This window comes from Vipera ursinii, assembly GCF_947247035.1.
Source record: "Vipera ursinii genome assembly, chromosome: 2".
NCBI lineage: Eukaryota > Metazoa > Chordata > Lepidosauria > Squamata > Viperidae > Vipera > Vipera ursinii.
Window position 1 is genome coordinate 200,777,206 of NC_139513.1, and position 20,422 is coordinate 200,797,627.

Below are 20,422 nucleotides of genomic sequence, written 5' to 3' on the forward strand. Positions count from 1 at the left end.
TGCCTTCCCTAACACCAAAGTCCCATTTTCCCTGAAGTAAAACACCTGGTGTTGAAGGTTGCTCTGGAGCATTTTATAGCCATGCGGCTGGAATAAATGCAGCTATTTTGGCTTTGCCCTTCCCTGTGACAAATGGGGGGCTCCACACTACCAACTAGAAATCTTGCAGCCCAAGGCTGGGACATAACCAGGTCAGATTCCAAGTCTTCAGTTATAGAAAAAAAATAGGATACTGCATCTGGCAAGCAATCCCCTCTGGAGTGAGCAGGCCTAGAATCTTGATCTAAACTGGGCCTCATCAACAACCTTTAGGCTCCAGTTCTGGCAAATTATAGCTTCTGATTAGCTACCCTGGCAAGAACCTGCTCACGATACAGGAGCTCAATAACACTTTCCAAGCAATAATACTGAAGGTAATCTATAGCTTTGTGTGTTTGTGTGTGTGTGTGTGTGTGTGTGTGTGTGTGTGTGTGTGTTATATTCAGGCAAGTCCATGAAGTTTCTTGGCAACATTTTCAGAGGTGAGTTGCTATTGCCTTCCTCCTAGGGCTGAGAAACAATAACTGGCCAAAAATCACTGACCGACCTAGCTTTGTGACAAAGGCAGAACTAGAACTCAAGGTTTCTTGGTTTCTAGCCTCTCACCTTTAACCGCTACACCAAACGGCTTTCATTAATAAACTTATCCTCCATTAATTTGCCTAATCTCCTTTTAAAGAGCCTTGGTGGAGCAGTGGGCTAATGCCTCAAGTAACACCAGCTGCCTGCAATTAGTGCAGGTTCGCGTCCCACCAGGCTCAAGGTTGACTCAGCCTCCCTCTTGGGTGATGGCGCACATGCCCACGGGGACGGCTCCGTGTGCCACCTGTGGCACGCGTGCCATAGGTTCACCACCCCTGACCTATATATAAGAATATTATATGGGAGTTAAATGGGAGTTTTTGGTTTCTATCTTTTTCATAGTTACTTACATTGTTTTAACTATTCTAAGTAAACAGGAATTGTGAGCAAAGCTGAACATCTGATTTATGAACAAAACATACATGGACACAGAGAAAGACACCAATCTGGTCAAACTCTTGGAATTCTCTTTCTGCCAGAAGTTACTGTCCCTTTTCAACACTGTATTGTCTCTCTTGATTAATAACTTAAAGTGAACACTTAAAATGTGGAAAAGAATTTATCCAGAGTCAAATATCACTGAACAACTATTAGCAGATGAAAGAAGATTCAGTACCAGAAATAATATATTCAGGGATGCAGAACTGGAAGAGATTCAGAAAAACTGCAAAAATGGAAGACCTAACAATAGCAGAATAGTAGAAGAAATTTAGATAATAACTATTGCAAATATAAAGGGAAAAGATAATATGAACTACAGAAATAATAGTATAATTAGAATAATAGCAGAACCAGGACAGGCCAACACAGAAACAACCTATGAATTTATCTCCCAACTCCACCAACAAGAAGAATTAAAAGAGAAAATTATGACATATGCAGAATTACTAAAGGACAAAGACTGCCAGCATTGAAAGTAGTGCCCCTAAAGACCTGGCACCTATACTGAAGGATGTAAATAAGGTAATTGTGAGGATTAAAATAACATATATCGAACTGACCAATCAGCTTGGTACAAAAGTGGTCATTACAGAAAAACTGGGTATTGAAATTAGAAAACCAAAAGCAAAAAATCATATTTAATCCCAAAACGAATAAATGATCAGACTGGAATCCAAGATAAAGAAATTAAGATCAGATGTGAGTAATTTAAAGAACATGAAAGACTGAAAGTTAAAGAATGTAGGGATCAAGACAAGCTTAATAAAAAATGGCTTAATATTAGAAAAATCGAAGAAGCTTTGGAAATCATAAAATAACAAACACCAGCAATAAAAGGGATAATTGAATACTGTGAGGCAGGAATCATACAATTTAAGCAAAATCAACTATTTAATTAGACCAGAAACAATTCTACCAAAGGATAAATGGCAATAGAAATTCTGAAAATGGAAAACCTAACTAAAAGGAAACAATTCATTTTTGGAAAGATCTATGGAAACTCAAAAGATTACAAAAAAATAATAATGGATAAAAGAATTTGAAATTTAATGAAAATGAAAATTTAATGAATTTAATGAAAATCAAATGGGAGAACTAGTAATAGCAGAACTGGTTAAAAATCAAGTGAAAAGAATGAAAAATTGGACCTCTGGAAATGATAAATCAAATTTGAAGCTTACAAATATCTAGGCATTTTCCAATTGGATAACATTATGCATGGACAAGTTAAAAATGTGATTAATAAAGAATACACCAAAAAAGTGAATGATGTAAACACCATCAAAGCCACCAGTACCTTGGCAATACCTATAATACAATGCACTAGTGGAATTATTAATTGGACAAAAGCTATATTGAACAGTTTGGGCCAAAAAAAACAAGAAAACTAATGACTATTCACTATGCATTATATCCTGAAGTTATATTGATAGATTATATCTGCCCTACAGAAATAGAAGCATACTTGAAGTCTAACAAACCTTTGAAGAAGAAAAGCATGCATAGTTGATAATGTAAAAGACAGCCAAGAAGAAGCATTGCTGCAAGTCAAAAATTGGAATTTACTGAATGTGCAGGAGATGAATATCAAAATAATGCAATGAAAACAAGAACGGAATGCTGGAAAGGAAAAGCATGATCTGTTTTTTAAAAGATCATGGGAAAACCTGCCAATCCCTGCCAACTGGAACATTAAAAAAGAAACTGAAGGCTTAATTTTGACTGCTCAAGAGCAAGCTATTAAAGCTAATGTAATCAAGGTCAGAACTGAAAAATTGTCAAATGATTAAACTGCAGATTGTGCAAAGAGGCAGAAGAAACAATAAATCATATACTCAATTCATGTATGAAGATCACTGATTATAAACAATGATATAACCCAGTCATAAAGTCATGTAAAAATGATTATATGTCAGTTAGGGAAAATTGGTGGGAATGTAGAGTTGAAACAGTAATTGAAAAAGAGCTAGTTAAAACATGGGAATTTCAATAAAAACTGTCTTGGCTCATAACGCACCAGATTTAACTGTGATTGTAAAGTGTGGATAATTGATGTAACAATACCAGGAGATAGTAGAATAGAAGACAAAGAATTGCAGAAGGTGACAAAGTATCGAGATCTGAAAATCCAAATTGAAAGATTATGACATAAAGCAGTCCTGGTGCTCCCAGTGGTTATCAGCACATGGGTGTCAGACCCAAAAAATCTTGGACAGCATTTAGAAAATCTGTGTATTGTTAAAAATTTCCATCTGTCAATTATAAAAGGCCACACTGCTTAGATTTACACATGTAGTATACTATGCTAACACACCATCAAACAACAACATCTGCCTATCCCAGGTCTTTGGGAAGGACTCGATTGGTGGATAAAAATACTAGATCCAGTCTGAGCATCTGGCTGACTGTGCAACGAATCATAAAAATACACACACCTTCATAAAATCTTTGCAAAAGTAAACTGTAATTGTTTTATAGGGCTGCAAGTATAATCATACTTTTTTTTAAAAAATGCATTTGTATGCTTAATAATAAAAGATCTATACTGCCTATAAGATCTGGAGGATATGTCTCTACACCCTTGGCAAGCAGATGTAAACACATGTGCATTCATACACAAAGAGTGATCCTTGAAGTTTCCAGATTACCCTGGTGAAGAACAATTGGAAGAAATTATCTAAGGGTAGAACAGCATGGTTGAAGGCCCCAAGATATTTTATTATGTTTTGACCAGTCCTACACCACCTGTGTTTATAATCTATATATTCTGGCCCAAAACTTTTTGCAAGCACATACAAACAAACAGAAAAGAATGAAAAATTTGCATGCCTTCCTATAGTCACATATCTTTCTGTATCTGTATTCCTGAACTGCCCCTCTTAAGACTCCCTAAAGCAGGCTGGTTGAGGAATTCTGGGAGTTGAAATCCATAAGTCTTAAAATTGCTCAGTTTGGAGACCCCTGCCCTAAAGCAATAAGGGTATATTTTGCTCTCCTTTTGCAGCTTTATTTAGCTTGGATTTGAGCTCCCATAATCCCTAATCAGTGTGGCTAATGGCTATTTGAAAAAATAGCCAGTCCTATCACATCCTGCTAATTAAATAAAGAAAAAAAAAACCAATGTTGCTGTTGTTAAGTTGTTAAATGTTTTTAAAAAGCCATTTACAAGATTGATAGAGACAAACAGGAACAGGAACATCCCTTATTAAGGGAAATAATGTGAAGGTTTCTATCAAGGAATGTCAGAAAAAATGGTTTGAAGATTACCTACCACATCCACAAGCTGAGAGATCTTCAGTCCAAAATATACCTTTATAGTATCATTAGCATGTTTTACTGGCCTGATCCATTTCTGATACCCACGAAATAAGTGTCGTAAAAGGGCATCTTCATTCTCAGCAAATGAACTGAACACAGTGAAAGCTGAAAGAAGAGAAAAAGGAGAAAAGGCAGAAATAACTAACTAGAACTATCATACAAAGCATTGCAATAGCCTAATTATTACAATTGAATTAAAATCATAGGCATGTCATATACATGTTGTTCTAGATGCAAATAGAATATTGGCCAATGGCATAAACATTTCTTTCAAGACTAACTCCAGTGGAAACTTTTGAATCATAAATAATTTAAGTAGCTATGTAAGGGACAATTTAAATGTATGCCATATAATTATTATTAATATAAGAATGACACTCAGGACAATGTAGAATGTGAAATGGCAGCTTGGACAGAATAAAAAAGTCTATGGCAATATATAAATTTTAGCAGATGGGCTATATATAAAAGGAAACAATCTGGACTTATTTCCAAATGAAAGCAATTTTAGGGGAAAATTTAGGATCCGTGCCTCCCACCTCTATTTTTGAAACACTGTTCAGAATGACAGGGCTCTTATACTTTTAACAGCTGCCTAGAAGTCTATTCTTAGTTTTTAGCAAACCGTCATATTGTACAGAGGTGAGAAAAGCTGTAAATATCATTATTTCTCCCTAAGCACCTATAGTACTCTATTCATAGTAGAGAACTACAAGGCATACTTCTATTAAGTTCTCCTTATTAAGCAGTTTTATAGGGACGTGGTGGCTCAGTGGGTTAGGACACTGAGCTTGTTGATCAGAAGGTCGGCAGTTTGGCGGGTCGAATCCGAGTGCCGTGTAACAGAGTGAGCGCCTGTTACTCGTCCCAACTTCTGCCAACCTAACAGTTCGAAAGCACGTAAAAATGCAAGTAGAAAAATAGGGACCACTACGGTGGGAAGGTAACAGCGCTCCGTGCGCCTTTGGCATCTAGTCATACTGGCCACATGACCACAGAGACGTCCTCGGACAAGCGCTGGCTCTTCGGCTTTGAAACGGAGATGAGCACTGGACCCTAGAGTCGGAAACGACTAGCATGCATGTGCGGGGGAACCTTTACCTTTACCTATTAAGCAGTTTTACATGGTTTGCCTACAGTTTTTAACAGCCTCAGTTGTTGGGGTTCTAGGTCAGAAATTGTGGTTTGCAAATCACAGGGACTAAGTTGTGTGAAAATTCAGTCATTATGTTTGGTGTTCAGGGATGATCTCTAGTGACTGAAAAAATGAGTGGATTGCATCATGTAATGAACTTTGAGAATAACCATGGGAGACAGGAGGAAGAGCTGTAGCCAGGGCAACTATCAGACAAGGAATAACTCAGCCCACATAAGGAATTGGGGTTGGAGAGAGCATTTCAGAAGGGACCCTCCCTAGTTCTCTGGAAAGCAAAAATAAGGGAAATATAAGTCTTAAAAATCAGTGTTTCAGACTTACGAGATTCTGTTACTGTAACCTTACAATATAGGTAAGCTTTCATAAGCTTTCAAAATGAGATAGTTTGGTTGAAGATCAATAATATTTATGAAAAGTTAAAGATAAGTGAAATTACTAGCATGTCAAATGTCTTGACTTTTAAAAAGAGGGAGAAGAGGAAAAATATCAATGCTTGCTACTTCAAATATTGTTGCAGCAATTATCAAACATAGTGGTGTGGTGGCCATTTGTTCAGTGACTATTCAAATTTACACTGATGCTAAATGAGTGGTAGTTATGACTGGTCCTCATGCTTATTTTGGTCACAGTGACACCTTCCCCCAAGTTACAAGGTTGCCATTTGCAACCTTTTTTGTTGGCTTTATACATGCAAATTCAATGGAGAAGCCTGCAGATAGTGGCCACATGAACTCCTCACTTAACAACTCATGGTGATTTGCTTAATGGCAGTACTCAGAAGCATTGGAATTTCTATGGCTAAGGAGCATGGTTATGTGACACCAAACTTGGTGACCACCTTGCTTAGAGATGGGAATCCCAGTCCCAATTGCCATTGTTAAGTGAGGAAAACTGCAACAATAAATGCTGTTAACATTTCTAGCTATTTTTCCATTTAGCCATAGAAATGTCAAATATTAACTTAATTCTGCAAATTCGATGAGTATCCAGAAACAGCATGTCTTGGAGCAAGACTTTTAAAGATACTGTTGGTTGGTTGGTTGGTTGGTTCGTTCGTTCGTTTAAACAAAACTCTACCTCAGTGGGTTTACCAATAGGAAAGGCAAATGTGCTGTAAATAATTGGGCAGTGACAAACATGAGAAGAGATTGGTTGGGCCAAAGGGCTATCTAGGCCAGCATTTAGTACCTGCAGTCCTTGCCAAATCTACAGAAGACTAACACCTATTCACGATTTTGAGACAGTGACACTCTGCCATTGGGTAGCCTTAAAGGAACTCTATTTCTCTAACATCATTCTGCTATCACTATCAGGGATTAGAGAGATAATGTGTAGAATACTCAGAAATGGCTACATGCCAACCTTTATCAGTATAAGTTGGCTAGATCAAGAGCACAATACTATAGACAAGAACTCAAAATTAAGTCTTACTAAGCTCAACGGGACTTTTCCTAAGGTTAGTCTGTCCTTAGCATCACAGTTGCACAGAAGAGAAGATTCTGACTCCCTGCTTTATCCCACTGCCTCCACATAGCTTTGCAACTTCCTCTGTGCACACATTCCTACAATTTTTATCAAACTTTTATGTCTACTTACCACACAGCAAAGCAAATGCACTTAGAGTATGGGGTTGTTTTTTTAAAAAAAATGTTTATAAATATTCTAAACAAGTTATAATGCAAAAGTCAGAAATCAAACACTTATCTAAACTATTTTTAGGATTTTTTTCCTTTCTCTCCCCCCACCTTTTCTCCCTTTTTAAGTATTTATAAATTATAATACAGTGGAGTTTTTGGCCCCCAGCTCAAAGATTTATAGTCTTCTTCAAATAGCGTCATACAATTCTTTCTGTTATGATCAATCTTCCATTAATGTTTTTTATTTTATTTTTATTTTAATCCCATTTATATCCCGCCCTTCTCCGAAGACTCAGGGCGGCTTACAATCTAAGCACAAATCAAATGTGCTTAGCAATAGCCTTCATTCTATGTATATGCCTGCTTATTAGGGCTTTTTCACACACCCCCAAGCGGCATTATTACAAAGTCAGCTTAATTGCCCCCAACAATCTGGGTCCTCATTTTACCTACCTTGGAAGGATGGAAGGCTGAGTCAACCTTGAGCCTGGTGGGATGCGAACCTGCACTAATTGCAGGCAGCTGGTGTTACTTAAGGAGGCATTAGCCCACTGCTCCACCAAGGCTCTTTGTTACACTGAGAATTAATTTAGTGATTTTCGCTGACTACTTATATCCACTTACATCTTCTAAATTTATATCTTTGTTTTAAATAAATAAAAGAAAAAAAGAATAATTGTTTGTACAATGCAAATGAGTTCTTTTAGATCTATTTGAAAGGATGCATATGTTAAAAATTAATGATAACAGCTAAATTAGAATCCATAAGGAAGATGAGATTGTTTATGAAAACATTCTGGGCCAACAAATTCTGCATATACTGAAGAAAAAATAAGCCTCCGTTGAAGGAAAACGTGCTTCCAAGTAAAGTTGCAGTGGACTATACTTCAGGATTTTCTCCTCACAGAAAAATAGAACCTCTCAGTTGTCTTGGAGACTTACTGGTTATTTTCCTTTTGTCTTTACTTCCTTTATTTATTAAGTCACCCATTCTTGAGGCAGGATAGGAAGAGGTTCACCTTTAACATTTTAAACCTTTCAACTTTGGTATTGGAGAAGACTCTTGAGAATCTGGTGGACAGTCAAGAAAGAAACTGATGGATCATCTTACATATCAATCCAGAAATCTCACCAGAGGCATGGGTCCGGATTACCTACGGCAGCACCTGCTGCCGGCATCAACTTCCCTCCGTCCAGTGCGCTCCCACAGAGAGGGCCTCCTCAGGGTGCCTCCGATCAAAGAATGTCGATTGGTGGCCCCCAGGGGGATGGTGTTCTCTGTGGGTGCGCCAGACCTGTGGAACCGCCTTCCAGTTGAGCTCCGGATGGCCCCCGACCTGCGCTCCTTCCAGCGTGATTTAAAAACTTATCTATTTGAACAATCTGGCCTGGTCTGATGGGTTTGGGGTTGGTTTTAAATAAGTTTTAACACATTTTTAGTATTGTATTCTTGGGCATAATTATTTAATTCTTTTAAATCTCTTTTTAACTTTTGTATTTACATTTTGATATTTATTGCCCTGTACACTGCCCTGAGTCCTTCGGGAGAAGGGCGGTATAAAAATTTAATAAATAAAATAAATAAATTTAAAAAATGACCAGACTCATATTATCTTATTTCAGACACATTGTGTGATGATTCAACTCTCTGGAGAAAGCTCTAATGCTGGCAAAAGTGGAAGGACAGAGAAGACAAGGATGACCAGCAGCAAGACAGATGGCCTCAGTTATGGTAGTGAGGAGTACACTGTTGGAAGATCTAAAAGACCAGGTGATGGATGCATTGTCATGGAGACGATGGAACTGAAAATAATGGGATGGCACATAATCAACCAATCAATCAATCCTGAAGGCTCTGAGCTGCTAACAGTCAAAAACATCTTCAAAAGAAGCTCTCCAAACAATAAATTATCTGCCCAAAGCAATAATTTTTTTAAAAAAATCCCAACAGCCTTCTAAAGGACAAAGTAGGAGGAGGAATCCTGGAGAGAAAGCAGCCATTGCCTTCTCATTCAAGACTTTGGGTAAAGGACTACCATTGGTTTTCTTTGCTCTTTGCCACCAGCAAGTAATATCTGCAAGCCGGATATGATGGCCCTGGTAAAGAACTGAATAAGCTCTTTGGTGATGGAAGCAAGCGAAGAAATAGCAAATGGGTAGGTTGGAACAAGGTTGTGGAGCTGAAGTTCTATTGTGTAAACATTCCAGGAAGCTATATTCAGCAAAATCCATAAATGGGGCTTGCTCTTTTGCTATTCCCACTATAAATGAGCTACTTTGAACAAATCCCCTTGCCTTCCCATTGTCAACACATTTTTCTTACTCCTTTCTCAATAATTAATAGTTGTACATGAAAATGTCACAAAAGCTTTCCTGCACGTATCTCTTATTGCCTTCTTGTTTCCCTCCATAGCCTTAATTGCCCTTTCACAATCCAAGTTCGATGGGACTCAACAAAATGAAACACTTGCTTCAAAACAGACAGGAGCAGAACTGCAGTGCCAGAATATAGTTTCCATCAAATAAAGATACCTTCTTTAGAATATTTGTACTTTTCTTGCATACATCACGACAGAGCTATAGACCTGACTAGCTTTGCGAGAGGGGCTGTCTGATCAAAAGCTTTTGTAAAATGTCATTAAAGTATTAAAACTCCAAAGGACAAGCTTGCTCAGGAGAATCTGAACCGAGATACGATACTCACTGTCTTCTGTAGCTTACTATTATTATTATTATTATTTTGCTACTTCCCTTCTTTTAAAGACAAACAAAAGTTAATTCCAACACGCTTGAAGAAGACCGGGAGATTAATATCTGCCCGTAAAAATGCATCTCTGTGTTGCTGTAAACTGCCCAAGAGGCAACCGATTGCTTAACTTTGTTAAATTGCACTTACCTGAACCGTGAGCACAAAAAAGGAGGGGCAGTTTAATGACATCTAAGAACCTCATCACCACAGCCGGTCCTCCTGCTGGATGTTTTGGATGTTTATAGATAACCCACTTCCATCGAAAACACAAAAATAATTCTAAACCATAACAGTTGGCAGTCTAGTTGCAGGGAGAAGAGATTTAAGCCTTATCTTGCACCACTGTGAAGCTTTTTAGAGTACACTTCATTGATTTTCAGTCAGCTGTCAGAAGCTGCACGCAAGAATCCTACCAAAGAAAATAACCCCTGGGTCCTAAATTCTACCTTGTTGTTTGGGCAATAACTGGAATTCTTCTCAAAGCCCAAGTTAGGTGAATTCAAAGGATAAACTTAGGCAACAGTAATCAAATGGCTGCTTGATTTTAATTTTCCTCTGTAGGCTAAAAAATAAAGGGTGACAAATCTAGATGGCCTGCAGATGGTGGGAGAGAGAGAGACAGAGACAGAGACAGAGAGACAGAGAGAGGGAAGAAATTTTGTATATAGTACCTGCTGACATCTAACGATCATCCAGATTTTTGCAGCCCATTTATGAAAGCCATAGAGCAGCAGTTCTCAGCCTGTTCAGCTTACTGACCCTTCAAAAAGTTTCAGATTGTTCAACTCCCGAACATGTATTATATGAATATAATTCAATAAATACTACTTTAACTAATAGTACTATAATAATAAAATAATAACACCCCAGACTTAACAATTGTCAGTAAGAAAGACAAAGTCTGGATAATGGACGTGGTAGTACCTGGAGCAGAAGAGAAGAGAAAGAACTGGAGAAAATAACAAAATACAAAGACTTGCAAATAGTATTAGAATGACTGTAGCAAAAGAAAGCCAAGGTACTACCAATAGTCCTAGGCGCTTTGGATGCACCACTTGAATACCATCGGCACAGACAAATTCACCATCAGTCAATTGCAAAAGGCAGCTTTATTCAGGGTGGCTTACATCCCGCAACAATACCTCTAACACCATCAAACATCAGCATCTGCTTATCCTGGATCTTTGGGAACGACTTGATAGATGGATAAAAATGCAAAATCCAGTTGGAAAATCTGTCTAACTGTACAACAAACCAAAATTATAATCTTACTCTCCCAGATCACTAGGAATACCTTAATAAGTGGATAAAAATGCCAAAACAGTCTAAACATCTGGCTGACTGTGCATAATAATGTCAACTCAAGGCCATACTCAATGACCAGCCAACCCTGTCTCACAACTAGCCACCTATCTTCAGGAATAGGGACTGGTGTGGAGCTCTTCAAAGCCCCCAAAAGATTAAATGACCTCAAACAAACTTTACATCATTTATTGATCATCTATTGACATGTTTTTTCCCCCCCATGCCATTTATTGACCCCTTAAATACTCCCATCAACTGTTGAGGGTTGATATTGACCACTTTGGGGAATCCTGCCATAGAAGAACATTAATATTCAGAGCTATCTGCATTTGACGGCATTGAATAACCTCTAATGCAGACATGTCAAACACAAGGCCCGGGGGCCAGATCCGGCCCGCGAAGTGGTTTCATGTGGCCTGTGAAGCCATCCTGGAAACAGTGAGGGAATGGCCCCCGCTGCTTTGGCTCTGGCCCAGGCCGGCCAGGAGCCAGTGTACAATTTTGTGGTGGTCATCTATGCTGAAATACATTCAGTCTTAGATTCACAAGGCCATCTGGAAACAGTGAAAGACTGGCCCCTGTTGCATTGGCACTACCTGTTGGGCGCACGCTGGGGAGTTATCACCCTTTGTGAGCAATGAAGCAGTGGCGTAGCGTGGGTTGTCAGCACCCGGGGCAAGGCAAGTAATTTGCGCCCCCTAACCTGTGGATTTTAGCACTCGAGTCTCTTCCACTAGATTAGTTAAAGAAACCCTTACCCCCTAAGCACATGTATTGTTTGTTATGAAAATACTGATGTAATTAAAGTAAAATGCATCTAATGCGCCCCCCCAGATGTTGCGCCCGGTGTGGCCGGCCCCCCCTGCACCCCCCACGCTACACCACTGGAGTGCTATCAAACATTATAGCAAAATACTTGGCCTTTATGATATTTTGAAAAATGACTGTTCGAATGTGATCGCTGAGCAGGCTAATAAACTCATTCTGGCTCTGTGGAGAGAGATAGGACACAATGTGACCATCTGTGCGTTGTACTCTGTGAAGATGTTGTTTGGCAATTGGGTCATATTTGGCGAGTAACTTGAAAGTTTCTAAGAAATTTCCACAGTTACCATCTGTATTTAAATCTTCAGAGTGACCACGTAAGGGTAAGGTTTGCCTGGCTAGATACAGAACACAATCAAGTATTCTGATTAAGATTGCCTTCCATTTTTCAAATGACCTCTGTTGTGCAAGCTGGGCAGCATCATCAATAGTCTCCTGTTTATGCAGCCGCATTTCTAATTCTTTCCACATTGTAAATGCACTCAAGTGATATGAACTGCGCTCATGCTCTAGTAATCTAGGGCTTAACTTTCTCCATGCATTAAATCCAGTTGACTTTCGAAATGAACTTTTCCCTTTAGCCTTCTGAAAAAGCATGCAAGGAAAGCAATATGCAGCATTGTTTACAGGAGAAAACACCAACCATGTCCTTAACATAGTCTCACCATTCTCCAAATGTATGTAGAACCAATCCTTGGAAAATGACCTGCCATTACTGTCTCTTGGAAACCATGCATCCTTATTCTGCAGTTCCTCTGTCCCTCGCCTGACAAGTTCAGTTTTCAAGGTTTCATCCATGGTTTCAGGCCAATAGCCAATGTCAGTATAAACTTTTTGGTCAATATTTTCTGGCAGATTTGGCTGAGTATAAACATCCTTAGATGAAACTGTCTCTGCTTCTAATGCAGGATCAGGAATGTTCGACACAGGATCAGGATTATGAGTCTCCTGTGGTGCTGCTGATGGTCCTGCTGTAATTTCAGCAGTACTCACCAAAAACCGGTGAAGGCTTCCAGCTAACTTAGCTTGTTGCTCTGTCTCTATCTTTCTCCTTTTCCTGCCTTGTGCACCAGATTCTTTTTTGTATGGCATGATACAGGTGTAGTATTCTGCTAAAATTCTAAAAAGGAAAAAAAAGAAGCCCAGTACTACTCCAGTCAGTCCTGACTCCTGCGTGACTCGGAAGCTGCACTCACTGTCCCTCCCCCAGATAGTCCCTAAATGGCCTCTTTTGGCAACTTGCTAATAAATTATTGTGTGGGCCTTTGTACTATTGCAGAAACAGATGCAATAAATCACCACTAATCTAAGTTCCCCAACTTAGTACAGGTCAAGGTGCTCCTTCACAATCCAAGGTACGGGCTGGTGCCTCAACTTCCTCCACACAATTCATGAAAGGAATGTAGTGGTGAAGAGTCATACTCCTCTCCGCCCTGGCTGAGTCAAGAGTTGGGTCCTAGATTTCACCGCTTATCCACCTCTTCACTCTGAGCTGTATAACCACGTCCATTCTGATTTCATCACCTCAGGCATAAACTTCTCCAACTTAGCCTCCTCCATACCTCCTACTAAACCAGACATGTCAAACACAAGGCCCGGGGGCCGGATCCGGCCCGCAAAGTGGTTTCATGTGGCCCACGAAGCCATCCTGGAAACAGTGAGGGAACGGCCCCCACTGCCTTGGCCCTGGCCCAGAGACCCCCCCTGTCTGCCAGAGACCCTCAGATCTGTCCCACTCCTGCCCAGGCCCCCATAGGCACCCTTGATGCCAACGATGTAGAGCTGGCCACGCCCACCCACCCCCCTGAGGGTAACAGCAATGCTGATGCAGCCCTCAATGAAATTGAGTTTGCTTCCCCACAGGGCTAAGGAAGTTCCATGCTGACTTCTTCACAGATCTGCCAGTTCTAATAGTCCTTCTCACGTGACTGGCAGATCCTCTAGCAGATCTTCAAGGAAAACATGGGCTGCTTCATTATGGAACCACATTGAAATGACCCACAGTTTATTCATAGAATTGTGGTCATAACTTTTTCATAGAAAATATCAAAGGCAGCTTCAGCAGGGAGCCCACAGAACACCTATTAGAAGCCCCAGAGTGAAATTTTCCAAATTAAAGCGGTCCCTGGAGCTCTTCTGCCAGCACCCTTGGGTAACTTTATCATAGCACTTTCCTCCTACTTGCTTCCCTCCAGGAGGAAACTAAAAATATTTGCTTTTCCCCACCAGGCAGCAAGAGAAGAAGGAGAGAAAAATGGAGAAAAGCTTCTTTTTTCCAGTTCTCCAGTTTCAAGGAATGACTCGCCTACAACCAGTTTTCCCTACTCCTCCCTGCTTCTGGTGTGGACAAAACACCTAGTCTGTTCCATTGCCAAGACAAAGTAGGAGTTGAAAATGGAAATGGTGTGAGAACTTCCTTAAACTGGCATTATTTCCTGCTGTCTTACACTAGAGAACAACACCTTAGTGTTGTCATGCAGAACAATTCTTAAACCACCATGTTAAAGCCAAGTTCAAATTCCATTCAGCAAGTGGAGCTTACTGGGCACTCTCTACCCAGCTAATCATTCTCAACCCAGTCTCTTTCACAAGGTCGAAGGGTATAAATACAATAAATCAAGGTAACGTAGTTTTAAACCACCGTAGAAAAGTTCATCCACTATGATTGTCTCTGCTTAATATATTTTACCACATATGCCTTTAATGGCAAATTCTTTTGAGAATCTATTTTGTTCCATTATCAATTATAACAACACTGGAGCAGTGTTCATACTGATTCATTTTTAATTGGTGTATAGATACAGCCTTTTTTTCTATTGCACATCAAGAAACTTTTAAGTAGGACAAGATTTCACTGCTAGTTGTTGATCAGTCATCAGACATGCTGTAATTACTTCCCCAGCTTCCAAAAGAGTAGCTGTGCTATCGTTATTGTTTTCCTACAAAAGCAACAAAGGATGCTGTCATATCTTAAAACTTAACACCTTTTTTCCCCCTGCATACACACGCATGAATCACAGTTCCTTTCTGTGCCAACGTCTGCAGTACAGTAATGGATGTGTTACCCTTTACGGTGCCGGCACGTGCTTTGTTATTTTTACTCGGTGGCTTCCCCCACCCCACCCCCATTATATCATATTCTACACAGACACCAACCGGCTCAGCAAGTCGGTCTTTTGCCTGTTACAACCCTTACCTAAGGAACTGTTGCAAGGGACACCCCTGTACTAAACGATTGGAGCTTCGCGTTCAGGGCGGGGAAGGAGCACTAGCCCGGCCGGACGAGCTTGTTCCAGACGTGGGTGGGACCTCCCCGTAGCGGCTCCCGCTGGCCAATAGGGGAGCGGACAGCCAGCAATCGCCGAGCTTCGCTCCTTAGAGGGCCCACCCTGCTCACTCGCTCTCTGCCGCACGCCTGGCTGGCACCACCCCCCTCCATAGAGGGCGGCCGGCGGCGACCCGGCGGCGGCTCGGATCGGATTTGCACACTGCGAGTGAGCCAGGCAGGGGCAGAGAGCTGCGAGTGTGAGCGCGCGGCGCGCCCCCCCTGATGTTGCGCCCGGTGCGGCCGGCCCCCCCCTGCACCCCCCACGCTACGCCACTGCAATGAAGAAATGCACCATCGCCTGGAAGTGGCCAGCACATGGCTCTCTCCTCACAGCGTCGAGAGGCTGAGCCGGGTGGCACAAATCTGAAGAGAAGCACAACACTGCCCAGCCCCTAGCCTGCCCGAAGTAGGCGAGGGCCATGTGCTGGCCACTTCCAGGCGATGGTACATTTCTTCATTCCTCATGAAGGATGACACTTCCCCAGCTGCGTTTCCTGCCTGTTTTTCTCCCTCCCTCATCTCAAATATTTTCCCATCACTCTGTAGGAAGGAAGGAAGGAAGGAAGGAAGGAAGGAAGGAAGGAAGGAAGGAAGGAAGGAAGGAAGGAAGGAGGGAGGGTCTGAGGGAAGTCCTGCCTTAGTCCTTCCCTGCTGCCCTTTCACCATCCCTTTGCCCCCTCCTCCTGGCCTAACCTGGGGGGGGTCTCCCATCCTATTGCTAAGGAAGCTTTGGATACAAAGCCAGGTCTCCTCACATGGAGAGGAAGTGGGCCTCCCTCTTGACGTTGCCCTCATACCCATTATGAGCAATCTGGCTAAGGAGAGCAAGCACAGCAGCTGGACACCCCCTTGGGAAAGTGGGGGTGGGCTAAGTGCTGCAGGTGCTTGAGGGCTAGGCTGGGCATTTGACCTCCGCATCACCATCCAGCCTCCCCCACCGCATGGCCTGAGAGGACCAGTGAGGCTCCTCCAGTGGACCATGCCTTGGCACTTGCCCCAGTCCCATATCCTTCTGCCAGAGACCCTCAGATTTGTCCCACTCCTGCCCAGGTCCCCATAGGCACCCTTGACGCGAAGAATGTAGAGCTGGCCATGCTCACCCAGTAGGTCACACACACTCCAGCCACGCCCAACCAGTAGGCCACGCCCACCCTGGCCACACCCACCCGGCCCCTCAAGGGTAACCACAATGCTGATGCAGCCTTCAATAAAATTGAATTTGACACCCCTGCTCTAATGAGATCTTGTGGGGAACCTCCTCGGAGAAAAAAAAACCAGGAGACTGGCATAATATAAATCTCCCAAAAGAGCTGAATTGCCAGACCCTCAAAAGGATGTTTACAAGGAAGTCCTCAGAAAGGTCAATAGAATGCTGCTCCCTAGCGTTGGTTTATTATTTATTTATTAAATTTATTTGCCGCCTATTATCAAAGTGACCTGGGAAAGGAGAGGGGGGGCTTACAGCATTTAAAATATTAAAATCCTAGCAGATATTTTTAAAACGATAAAAAACAAAATAAAATTCTCGTTAAAAATGGGGAGGGAGGGAACAGGAGGTAGGGGGAAGTGGGATTGACTCTTAATTCATCGACCACCTCTAGGGTGATACTCCTCCATTGGGGCCCTAAGCCATCTGGCAGAGCCGGGTCTTCGGGCTCTTGCGGAAGGTCAGAAGGAAGGGACCCAATTTCACCTCAGTTTCTAAATATGCCAGAACTTTTTTTTACTAGGTATAATCCCATAAAAGATTGATAAAGTATATACTTCATTTTACATGTGATAACAGCGGCAAGAATTATATTCACACAACACTAGAAATATGAGGAAATACCACCAGAGGGAGAAATAATTAAAAAAAAATACTACAATGTGCAGAAATGGACAGACTTACTATGAGGTTGAAAGAGAAAGAAGAAACAGAATACTTTCAAACTTGGGACTTATTTTACAAATGGCTGGAGAAAAGAATAAAGGATTAGGAATAAAAATTGTGTTAGTGAATGATAAACTCAGATAACACGTTTGTTGAGTAAATACTACTGAATTGTATGAAGAAAAAATAAATAAAAACTTTATAAAAATAAATAAATAAATATACCAGGTGTTATCAGAGCATCATTGCCAGAATTGAGGGAGAAACCTATGCCCTGGTTCCTAAAATTCAATTCAAGTCAATTTCTTTTTTCCTTGTATTGGAATGTTATAAGGCCATTTTGACTTCTAACCATTCAAAGTTATGACACTGGAAAAAATGTTTCGTACAACCAGTTCTCACATGTACAACCAACCATCCCCACAATCATGTGATCAAAATTTAGTTGCTTGGCAACCACTATATATTTACAATGGTTGTATTGTCCTGGGGTCATGTTATCGCCCTTTATGACCTTCCAAGCCCACTTCTCAGCAAGCAGAGTCAATGGGGGAAGCTGGATTTGCTTAAAGACCTCATGATTCACTTAGTAACCGCAGTGATTCTGTTAACCATGGAAAAAAAGGTTGTAAAATTGGGTGTGGCTCGCTTAACAACCGCCTTGCTGAACACCAGAAATTCTGGTCTTAGCTGTAGTTGTAAGTCAAGGACTACCTGTAGATCTTAATATATTGTATTATTTCAATGCGGATTTCATTACAAATATATTTATTTTTTATTAAATTATATAGGCTGACCATCTCAGTGTTGCAGTGACTCTGGGTGGCTTACAAAATGATATATATTTATGTAATTTGATTATAAATTATGAACCTTTGCTTATTTAGAAGCATATACTAGTGAAATAAGGAAAAATAAAAATATATCAATATTAATTTCATATTAAGATATTACAAACATAAAGTTATTGAATTTTACAGTCAAAATTGAGTATAATATTTTTAAAAAGGACAACTGCATTTCATATTAGACTAGTAGTTATGTGACAATTGTTTTGGTCAGAAATGAATTAGCTAACATTAAGATCTCCGTTCTGTTATTACTTAAGGTATATATTTATTTTATACATCAATTTTTAACATTTCCCAGATGAAAACAGGGATATTATTGTAACCTGTGTATAAGTACCAGTATTACTCCCGATCCAATATACGAGCACCTGTTATACAGTATGCAATGCCTAAAGAGTAGATGTGTTTATTTGATTAAAGATTTTTGAAGAAAAAACTGTCCAATATCATTGAACCCAGATTTGGCTCAGAAAATTTGAACCAAATGTTCAAAATCCATCTCAGCAGCTGCACCCTGTTGAAAAAAAAAGAATCTATGAAAAATGACATATTTCCTATGTGCACTTACACACAGTGGCACAGAAAAATAAAATGAGCATTTAATCAATTTACTCATTGCAACTTTATATATAAACTTCTCAGATGTCAACTTCACTGAGTTCAGCCAAACAGGACTTACCACGTGAGCCCAGAGGATTGTAGCTTTAAAACCCTCTGAGAAAACTCTTTGCAAAAAACAAACAGCATCCTCGGGATACAAAAACAGGATCAGGGACGGGGAAAGAAGGACAGCTGGAGAATATGCAATAGCTGTCCAGCTAAACCAGGAACTGTTATATATCTGCCTATAGTAATGTGAGAAATAGGAGAGAAAAGTCTACAAACTAGTAAATAAGAGCCTGATTGGGAAGCATACAAATATGTGGCAATAAATAAACAAATATACAACTCAAAAACAAAACAAATACTAGGCACAGAAGTAATGAATCAGTCCTATCACCAAAGATGGTTTCCTTATGTCTGACAGGCAAAATAAAGATCGAACAATCACTATTTAGCTCCTTTAATCAAGAAAGGTCCCTCTTTGGATAAACATTATAAATAGAATCCAATTATAATGTTGTTGTTGCTTGATGGTTTGCCAATTAATACTTTATTGTATACAGTACATTGTTAAGGAAGGAAGGAAAAAACCACACACATTGAGGGAATTTACAAAACTAAATGGAAAAAAGAGAGAGGAAAGGGAAGAAGGGTAAAGAGAAAAAGGAGACAGGAAATTATCCAGGGAACTCGGTCTAGGCCTATAGCCTCACAAGCCAATTCAATGTACCACATTTGAGACTGGCAACTCAGTCATTAAGCAAAATGATTGTTAAATGAAACGACCATATTTATGATCTTATTTCAGCTTTCCTATGCTTTAAAGGTAAAGGTAAAGGTTCCCCCACACATGGGTGCTAGTCGTTTCCAACTCTAGGGGCCAGTGCTCATCTCCGTTTCAAAGCCGAAGAGCCAGCGCTTGTCCAAGGACGTCTCCGTGGTCATGTGGCCGGCATGACTAGACACCAAAGGCGCACGGAATGCTGTTACCTTCCCACCGTAGTGGTCCCTATTTTTCTACTTGCATTTTTACGTGTTTTCGAACTGCTAGGTTGGCAGAAGCTGGGATGAGTAACAGGCACTCACTCTGTTACGCGGCACTCGGGATTCGACCCGCCAAACTGCCGACCATCTGATCGACAAGCTCAGTGTCCTAACCCACTGAGCCACCGCGTCCCTTTGCTTTACAGACCTGCAAAAGCTGTAAATGTAAGGACTGGTCATAAAGTTACTTTTTTTATCAGTCACAACTGCAAATGGTTGCTGTCCAATAAAGTGGCTAAATAAGTATTATTCATAACTTGCAAGCTGTTGTAACTTCTGCAAGGCATTGGCCTAGGCAAAAACTGATGTCAGACTTTCAGATTATAGCATCAATATGCATAGTTCTCAGAAGCAAATCAGGAAGGAACTATGTAAGGATCAAGAAGCCAAAGAGGGGGAGTCAATAACTATTTCTAAGCAGCAGTCAAAGATAATGTATTATAAAAGACCACCATGCCATCCTGTTAGTTTCATTACTGATAAAACAAATTGTGCTACAGATTGGTAGTCATCGTTTTAACCAGTTATGACATTTTTAGATTAGGGAATTGAAAAAGAAATGATGTGCCATAGCAATTGAAGGAGAAAAGTCAGGATTTATTCCAATTTCTAGAAATGTTTGAGAGCATTTAAAAATGTTTAAGCTCGATAGGCTTGAATTTCCAGCCAAA